This window comes from Mauremys reevesii, linkage group 11, assembly GCF_016161935.1.
Source record: "Mauremys reevesii isolate NIE-2019 linkage group 11, ASM1616193v1, whole genome shotgun sequence".
Lineage (NCBI taxonomy): Eukaryota > Metazoa > Chordata > Testudines > Geoemydidae > Mauremys > Mauremys reevesii.
Genome location: NC_052633.1, coordinates 9,076,448 through 9,086,434, shown reverse-complemented (window position 1 = coordinate 9,086,434; position 9,987 = coordinate 9,076,448).

Below are 9,987 nucleotides of genomic sequence, written 5' to 3'. Positions count from 1 at the left end.
ATTGGAAGGCTCCTTCTGTTGGTAAGGTAAGTGTGAGCTCTGCAGAGAGTCTCATGGAAGAGTTTAACAATAAGACAGTGCTTTCAGCAAACACAAGGAAAGAACTTAGCACAAAATTTGACCTGGCCTTTTGAGAAATAATTAGCTGCTACTGATCCTCATGCCCCTTTTCTCCAAGTCCCCCTTTTCTCCTAATTATCCTGGTTACAATTTACTATACAGAAGACTAATTATGTCAGATTCTGCAGCCATTTTCCAATGTCCATGCTTCCCTCTCCACCCTCTGTGCTCCACATCCAGCCCTGCTCCTTGGCAGTGAGTTGCCATCACAGTGTGGAGCTCACCAAGCACTTCCGCCCCCCAGCAGTGGCACAGGCTCTCACTCCACCCATTCCATCCCTCCCCCTGCACTGTACTTCCTGCCAGACAAGGAGAACAGCCTCATTTCCTCTCTCTCACACACACATCCCTAAATCTGTATGCCTCTCCCTGCGTGCTTGGGGCTCCCCACTGGTGCCTGGCACCCACCGCAGCTGCCACAGGTTCTGGCAGGAAGGCCTGGCAGCCAAGCTCCTTCCAAGCAGGAGGTCCCGTCCACCACACTCTTTACCCCTTAAGGCTTCCCAACCGCGCCAAGAGGAGCTGCCACAGCTTCCAACAGGTGGAGCAGGACCTGGCTGCTGGCCACACTCCCAGCCACATGACATGTGTGGTAACATGTGCGCAACTTAAAAGGGAATCACAATCAAATTGGTCCCAGTCACCCCCTATCATTTTTGGGGCCCTCACAAACAGGGAACAAGGGGCAAAATGCCTCTTTTGCCTTACCCCCCCTCTGGGCTGCCCTGTATATGACAGCTACAGGTGCAAATAAACTAGATATGAGCAAAAGATTGCTCTGCTCTTAACACTGGCAGGCACAGAAGTCCTAGATAAGCACAGTGCATGCCATACAGATGGTGGAGGGCAGAGGAATGCGCTGCAGAAATAACAAATGTTTGAAGATCATTGTGTCCCCAGAAAAAATGTTACTTGCAAAAGATATATGTCGAGATGACATGAGATGAGAGCACAGAATGAAGGGGAAACAACAGATGAGTTTCTTATAGACTTAAAACTAAGAAGTCAGTCCTGTGAATATGGACTATTAAAAGCCTCTCTCATTAAAGACCAGATTGTCCTGGGCTGTAGCAATAGCAGGGTCTATGAATGAGCACGGATAGGGATGGCTCTGGCACTAGAAAGGGCAACCTGCAAAACAAACAGAAATACAAATAAAAAGCCTAGCAAAGGGCACAGAGCATAAGACTGTGAGGAGCAGAGCTAAACCACCAGGTGAAATGTTCACAGAAATTAAGTTGGCCAGGGACAGATGCACGAAAACAAGAAACAACGGACGCAATGTGGCAACCAGAATGATTACAGGAAATGCCCTGCATCCAAGCAAATATATAGAAACTATAATAGAAAGAAAGAGGGAAAGTGCATGTATTATGTGCAAAAGAGGATTCCTCAAGTGAAGAGGCAGACCTGCTCATACACACAATAATGGAGGAGGCTGAAAACTCAAAAGCGTGGCTCATTAAAATGTGCACAAGTGACACTTCTACGGCACAAGGTAGATGCTGGGGCACAAGTAAATGTTATAACAGAAACTGAAAAAGAGAGAGAGAGAGATGTAAGGAGCACATAAAAGTGGGTGAGTCAAAAGGATCTGTGAAAGACTCCTGGCGGAACAATTCCATGGGAAATTGGGAGAGTTCACACTGACACTTAAATACAAAGGGGAAATGATAAAAGAACTTGTGGTAGACTGGAGCAAGCAACCAGTCGTGGGCCAACACACATGAGGTGCTTAGTCTTAAGTGAATATATCCCATAGAGAAACAAAAAGACAACATTGAACCAGATATGAAAATAATAATAGCATCATATGAAGATATTTTCACAAGAAATGGGTGCCTCCCAGTAACATACAAAGTACAGGTAAGAGAATATGCAGAACCTGTAGTACATGCTACCAAAAATGTTCTACAAGCCTTCAGAAAGAGCCTAGGAGAACTGGAAAACGGTGTCATTCAGAGAATAGAAAAACCAACATATTGGATTCAGTCCATAGTAATTGTAAGGTGAAAAAGGAGGGAGTCTATGGCTGCATACAGACTCTAAGGAGCTGAACAAAAACCTGAGAAGAGAATACCTCCACTTGCCCACAAGACGTGAAATGTTGTCAGAGATGGCAGAAGCCAAAATCTTCAGCAAATTAAATGCACTGGCAGTATTTTAACACATCCCCTTGGACACGGATCACTCCTAGATCTGCACTTTGAACACACTATTTGGCAGATAGCACTTCCGAAGCTGGACTTTCCAGTTACATTTGGCTCCAGAAGCAGTTCACTATGTAATGAGCCAGATGCTAGAGGGTCTAGCAGGTGTGAAAGTGTACGTAGATGACATGATAACTTGAGGCAGCTCTGCCCTTGAACATTAGGAATGAATGAGGAGAGTTCTGAAAATTGTGAGCACTAATAACCTTAAATTGAATGAAGCCAAGTGTCAGTTTCAAACAATGGAAATAACATACTCGGGAGATAGACGGGACTCAAAGGAAATTTTATTCAAGTACATAAAAGGTGGTTACAAGGAGGAGGGAGGTAAATTGTTCTCTGTAACTTCTGAGGATAGGACAGGAAGGAATGGGCTTAAATTACAGCAAGGGAGGTTTAGGTTGGACATTAGGAAAAACTTCCTGTCAGGGTGGTTAAGCACCAGAATAAATTGCCCAGGGAGGTTGTGGAATCTTCATCATTGGAGATTTTAAAGAGCACGTTAGACAAGCACCTGTCAGGGATGGTCTAGATTCTTAAGATTATTGGTACTGGATCTCCTTGCAAAAGTCCAGTATCACCAAATATTCAATTGAGTTCTTCCACCTTTTTAGCTAGGCCCATCATGGCTGCCTCACTGTGGTTGAGAAGGTTGTTGGTCTGTGATCCTTTGACTCCATGCTGTCTGAATACATAGCTTTCATCTTTTTAAGTTATTTCTGTGGTGAACTGGCCCATGCAATTCAGAATACCTCCAGGGCAAGTCAGAACTGTCTCATGTGACTTCAGCTCCTGGAGGGGGTTGAAGGTTACCATATGTCCCTTCTGAGATGACTGAGACGTCAGCTTCTGAGTCAATTTTAAAGTAATGGTCTTTCCTTGAATATTCAGTTTCACTCTCCAGGCAGGCTCTATGTCATCACAAACAATCTATCCTAGAAACAATGGCTCTTGATTATCATATGAGTCAATTCACTGACTGCTTTCATGTGGCAAACAGCTGCAAAATGTCCATATTTAGGGCATTTATTACACTGTGCATCTCTGGCTGGACATGCATAATCAGCCAACTGAATATGATTTTTTCCACACCTTGTGCGTATAGGCTGGAATTTGTCTCTCTTCTAGGGTTGCGCCAGGTGTCCAGTTTTTGGCAAAAGGGGACCCTGGCGGCTCTGGTCAGCACTGCTTACCAGGCCATTAAAAGTAACATCGACGGCTTCCTGCCTGCCGTGGCTCTGCACAGCTCTGCGGAAGTGGCTGGCATGTCCGGCCCCTAGGCGCAGGGGCGATCAGGCAAGCTTCATGTGCTGCTCCCATGCCCAGCTCCCATTGGCTGGGAACCATGGCCAATGGGAGCTGCGGGGGCATCGCCTGCGGGCAGTGTGCAGCTGCCTGGCCACGCTTCCACCTAGGGGCCAGACATGCCAGCCACTTCTGGGAGCAGCACAGAGCCAGGGCAGGCAGGGAGCCTGTCTTAGTCCCGCTGTACCGCCAACTAGGAGCCGCTTGAGGTAAGAGCTGCCCAGTGAGAACCCGCAACCCAAAACCCATACCCCAGGTCGGAACCACCTCCCCCACCCTAACTCCCTCACAGAACTAGCACCCCGACCCACTGTTAAAGAGTCTGGACTACAGCACAGACTTGGGGGCCTGGGCTTTTAGCAGCATTTAAAGGGCTCCTCTTGTATTAACACACCCACAGGACTTCTGGATAGCCTTCTACTCGGCACAATAGACGATCCCCTCCTTCGCTGTCTGCCTGCAGCCAGTCAGCAAACATTCCCTGATCCTAGGCTGGAGAGAAAGCTGCAACTCTTGCAGCGCTTGGTTATATTCTAACCATAGCAGCCATGCGTGGGGAATGCATTCATTCCTGTCAGGGGTCCACTCAACTCTATGGCATCTCCTCCTGGCTGTCCCGGGCCTTAGCTCCACTCATTTCTGACACTCCCTTCCGCTGCTCATTCATGCACCTGGCCACACCCCCTCTTGCAACTTGGGGTGCTCTCTCTTCGTAACTTGGCCCACCAGCCAGGTCACTATAGTCCTCCTCTTCTGGGGTATCAAAGTCCCACAAGATGAACCATCTCAGGCAGTCTCCAATTCCACAGTGCCACTTCTCCAGTGGCTGGTAGGGGAAGCCTGGTCTGCCCACTACTCCAGCTTTCAGCAGAAAGGCCTCAGTCCAGCAGTCACGATCTGCTTACTCCCAGACCTCACTGCTATTTTCCTGTGTGCCTTCCTGCTTTTCTCCTCTAGGTATGCCCTTCCCTCAGGGCCAGGATCTCAGCGCTTCACCTCTCTCCCTAATGCCCCAAGAGTGACTGCCGGCTTCCTTACATCAGCCCCTTCCCACTCAGCTGCCAACTTCCTGGCTTTATCATAGCCCCTCCTGTGCCCTCTCCACTGGGCTCTATTCCCACTCACTGGTTGCAGATCCATCTGAAGAAGTGGGTTTTTTTACCCACGAAAGCTTATGCCCAAATAAATCTGTTAGTCTTTAAGGTGCCACCAGACTCCTTGTTGTTTTTAATCCATTTTAATTCCCCTCAGCGGTGGCCTATTGAGCTAATTGGCCCCCTTTGCAGCCTCATGAACCCTTTCAAGACTGGTGTGGGGTGAACATCCCACCCCAATTCGCTAGCTGTCTGAGTGGGCTTTAGAGCAGACAACAAGGGAGTCAGACAGGCCCTGTTGCCAGGGCCGGCTCCAGGCACCAGCGCAGCAAGCAGGTGCTTGGGGCAGACAACGGAAAGGGGGAAAGGCACGTCCAACTCTTTGGCAGCAATTCGGCAGTGGGTCCCTCAGTCCCTCTCGGAGGGAAGGACCTGCCGCCGAAGAATGAAGTGGTGGCGGTAGAGCCGCTGCCGAAGTGCCACCGATCGCGGCTTTTCTTTTTTCTTTGCCACTTAGGGCGGCAAAAACGGTGGAGCCAACCATGACTGTTGCTGACAGAAAGCTTCCACTCAGAGGCCCACATCGTAGCCTGAAAACAGGACATATTGTTGGCACCGCCTTAACAAGGGCCCCCCTTCGTGCATATTCTGTACACTTAGCGTTTGACCTGGCTATTGTTCTCTTCTTGTAATGTTGCTACAAAAACACTCATTTAAAGCAAAGTCTTGATTTGTTAATCAGATCAACCCCCCCCTCCAAAAAAAAATAAATAAAAATATAAACTGCTACATAAAGCCAACAAGGAAGTAAACTAGATTCATAGATTTCAAGGCCAGAAGGGACCACTGTGAACATCTCGTCTCACCTCCTGCCCAGCACAGGCCAGAGTCCTGCCCCAAACTAGAGCAGATCTTTTATAGAAACATCCAATCTTGATTTAAAAATGATCAGGGATTGAGAATCTGCCACAACCCTTTGTAAATTGTTCCAATGACTAATTACTCTCACTGTTAAAAATGTACAGCTAAGTTCCAGTCCAGATTTGTCTAGCTTCAGCTTCCCACCACTGGATCACATTGTACCTTTCTCTATTAGACTGACAAGCCCATTATTCAATATTTGTTCCCATGGGGGTACCTTTAGCCTATAATCAATCATCCCTTAAACTTCTCTTTCTTAAGCTAAATAGATTGGATTCATTGAGTCTAACACTATAAGGCCTGGTTTCTAATCCCTTAATCATTCTTGTGGCTCTTCTCAGAACCCTCTCCAATTTATCAACATCTTTCTTGAATTGCAGACACCAGAACTGGACACAGTTTCTAGCAGCTGTTGCACCAGTGCCAGATAGAGACAGAAAATAATTTCTGTACTTCTACTTGAGTTCCCAGTGCAACATTGTGGTCAAAAGAGCTAATGCAATGCTTCAGTGCATAGAATCTCATGTTCAGCTGATTATCCACCGCTGCCCCCAAATCTTTTTCAGAGCACCTATTCATTTTCAAGCAGCATCAAGCTAAAATAGCTAGGACTTTCTTCAATCTAAATAGTCTCCCTTAACTCAGTATTGTTGAAACACAAGCCAGTGGAGATAACAGGCATGCTGGGAACTACTGTAAATATTTTGTGGTACATGAATTATGGCACAACATTATTGTCTTTAGAACTAAGATTTCTGGCTATAAAAATTCCATAGCTAAACAAGAAATTATTGAAATATTTTATTTCATGCTGAAATCCCAGCTCTGGTGCCAGTGCTGTTTAGTTCATTCCTCCTGGAAGCAGGAGTCAAAAGGACAGATAGGCCAGTTTCACATCCAGGCAGTCAAACAGGAACAGAGGAGCATCGGGTACAAGGTCTTTTAGTCAAGGTTTGGGAGATATGGACTGGAGATGTGCGTGTGTTTCTAGACACTCAACAGTACATATAGAATGAAATCAGTGCATTCCCCAGCAGGGTGTATGCACTGGAGTTTACAAACATAAGGGAACTCCTCTTTTTAATACACAGTTTTGTAGTTGCAAACATATTGCTGCAAATATGTATACCCAAAGATGGGAATTCTCATTAGGGATCCCAAGCGAGGGCACAGTTTGTCACACCATGCCACTCTAAATAGCATCTGTGCCCACACATTTTTAACAGCATCTCTTTGCTGTACTTGGCAGGTGTTAACCCAAGTGACTAGCCAAAAATTCAGGCTAGTAGGTTGTTCCTGTTGGGAGGAGAAATTGGTGATAGGTATTTTTGGATGCAGTTTTGTTTACAAAAAATGTACAAATATCAGGCTTCTTTTGCTCACTGCACCAAGAACACTCTTTTCAGCCTGCAGCCCAATACAAAAACCTTCTCCCCAGGTTTCTTCCAGCGTCAGCCACCTGCTTTCAGCTGCTCTTTTAGCCTGTCTCTCTCCCCCAGTCTTTTCTGTCAGTTCTGCCTTCCTTTCCCCCATCTATCCAAAACAATACACGGCAAAAGCCCTTGTGCAGATTCATGTACATCTTTTGTCTTAGATAAGGCTCATGTTTACCATTATGGTCTCAATGGGTTTTTATCAGAACTCATAACAAGGTTTCAACTGGCTCATATAAACAGGGGTTCTAATCCATTTTGTATGACTATTAATCTTTACACCCTGTGTCGCAATTAGAGCAAGAATAGGTGACTTTTTTAAAGGATGAATGTTTACCAACCCTGGGAAACTAAAATTATATTTGAAAAATGCTTTTTAGTGACTTTAAGACCTGGGTTTGGTTTACTTGCGGTCAGATTTTGAGAGCTTGCTGGCTTTTCGTGCTCCTTTCTAGGAGCAGGCCGAGTAACTGCTGACTCCTGCCTTTTCACCTATTGTATGTCTCATAGTGAACCCCGAATCTGATGCTATTCTTGCCTGCATGCACTTGCTAAAATGAAACTAAATAAACATGTGTTTTCACTTCTTTGGAGGGCTGCTTTCTGTTAAGAGCTGATGTAAACAGCTGTCCAAAGGAAGCCACATGTGCAGAACAAGTAGTATCCCGTCTTTGATGCCGAAGGATGACGCTGCCTCTTCTTGAGCACCATCTACTGGCAACTCATATTAACTATTTTGACTTCTATGCAGATAAAGCATACTCCTGTAATATTGGCCAAACAAGGCCAGGCCCTATATGCAACTCAAAGGTATTATGATGAGAGATTAATAAGACTGGGATGTCTCAGCTTGGAAAAGAGATGACTAAGGGGTGATATGTCTATAAAATCATGATGGGTGTGGAGAAAGTAAATAAGGAAATGTTATTTACTCCTTCTCATAACACAAGAACTAGGTGCCACCAAATGAAATTAATAGGCAGCAGGTTTAAAACAAACAAAAGGAAGTATTACTTCACACAACGCACAGCCAACCTGTCGAACTCTTTGCCAGAGGATGTTGTGAAGGCCAGAGGGTTAAAATAAACAACTAGATAAATTCATGGAGGACAGACCCATCAATATTAGGCAGGATGGACAGGGATGCAAAACCATGCTCTGAAGTGTTCCTCGACCCCCATTTGCCAGGGAATGGGTGACAGGGGATGGATCACTTGATGATTACCTGTTCTGTTCATTCCCTCTGAAACAACTGGCCCTGGCCACTGTGGGAAGTCAGGATATTGGGCTAGAGGGACCATTGATCTGACCCAGTATGGCCATTCTTAATGTTTTCATTTCTCTGTCTGTTTGGATGTAACATGATAACCTCTGAGGATAAGACAAGAAGAGAAAGTTACTCACCTTGCAGTAACTGAGGTTCTTCGAGATGTGTGTCCCTGTGGGTGCTCCACTCTAGGTGACGGTGTGTCCCAGCGCCGTTGATCGGAGATTTTCGGTAGCAGTGCCTGGTTGGGACGCACACACTCAGTCGGTATCTCCTGTCTCGTTGGAATCTTCCTGAGTGCGTGCGCCCCACACCCTCCTCAGTTCCTTCTCTGCCATGGAGAATCATACTAGTACTCCAAAGTAGAGGGGAGGAGGGCGGGGAGTGGAGCACCCACAGGGACACACATCTCGAAGAACCTCAGTTACTGCAAGGTGAGTAACTTTCTGTTCTTCTTCGAGTGCTATCCCTGTGGGTGCTCCACTCTAGGTGAATGTGTAGCAGTACCCACTATGGTTGGTGGGACTTTGGAGATGCGGCAGTGAGTACTGTAGATAGTACTGTATGGTCTACTATGGTGTTTGCCGTGGAGTCTTGTGTGAGAGCATAGCGTTTTGCAAACTTGTGTTCAGATGACCCCATAGCCGCTTTGCAGATGTCAGGAATGGGAACATTGTGTAGGAAGACAACGGATGTTGACATGGCTCGAATGGAATGAGTTCTAATGCCTTCAGGTGGTTGAAGATTTTGCACATGGTAACAGGATCTGATGCAGTCAGAGATCCACTTGGATAGACGTTGTTTAGAGATAGCCGTACCTTTCGATCTTTCGGTAATGGAAACAAAGAATCATGGGGACTTACGAAATGGTTTAGTCCTGTCTAAATAAAAGGCGATTGCTCGCCTGACATCGAGAGTATGCAGGGTTGCCTCTTGCAGAGTCTTGTGAGGTTTGGGATAGAAAGTAGGTAAGTATATAGGTTGGTTGAGGTGGAAGGTCGATACCACGTTAGGAAGAAATTTAGGATGTGGTCTCAAAGTGACTTTGTCTTTGGAGAAGATTGTGTAGGGAGGGTGGGCCATCAAGGCGTTCATTTCACCAACTCTCCCTGCTGATGTTATGGCAACTAAGAAATGCACCTTCATGGACATATGGAGATGAGAGGTAGCCAAGGCCTCAAATGGAGGTTTCATGAGAGCATGAAGAACGAGGTTAAGATTCCATGCAGCCACTGTTGAGTACATTTCAGGGTAGAGATTTTGCAGGCCCATGAGAAAGCGTTTTATGGTGGGGTGGGTAAAGAATGAATAACCGTCTAATAGGTCATGGAAGGTGGTAAGCTCCACCAGGTGCACTTTGATGGAGCTGAGCGAAAGTCTGTCCTGTTTTAGTTTCAGTAGGTAGTCTAGAATGTTAGGGAGGGTCACGTTATTGGGTGCTAAGTGATTACGTGAGCACCAGAGGGCGAAACGCTTCCACTTCTGCAGGTACGTTTTACGAGTGGAGTCTTTCCTACTGTGTAGGAGGACATATTGGACTTGCTTGGAACAGGCTAATTCATGGGTTTGGAACCATGAAGGAACCAGGCTGTGAGGTGGAGCTTTTGGAGCTGAGGGTGAAGAACCCGTCCGTTGTC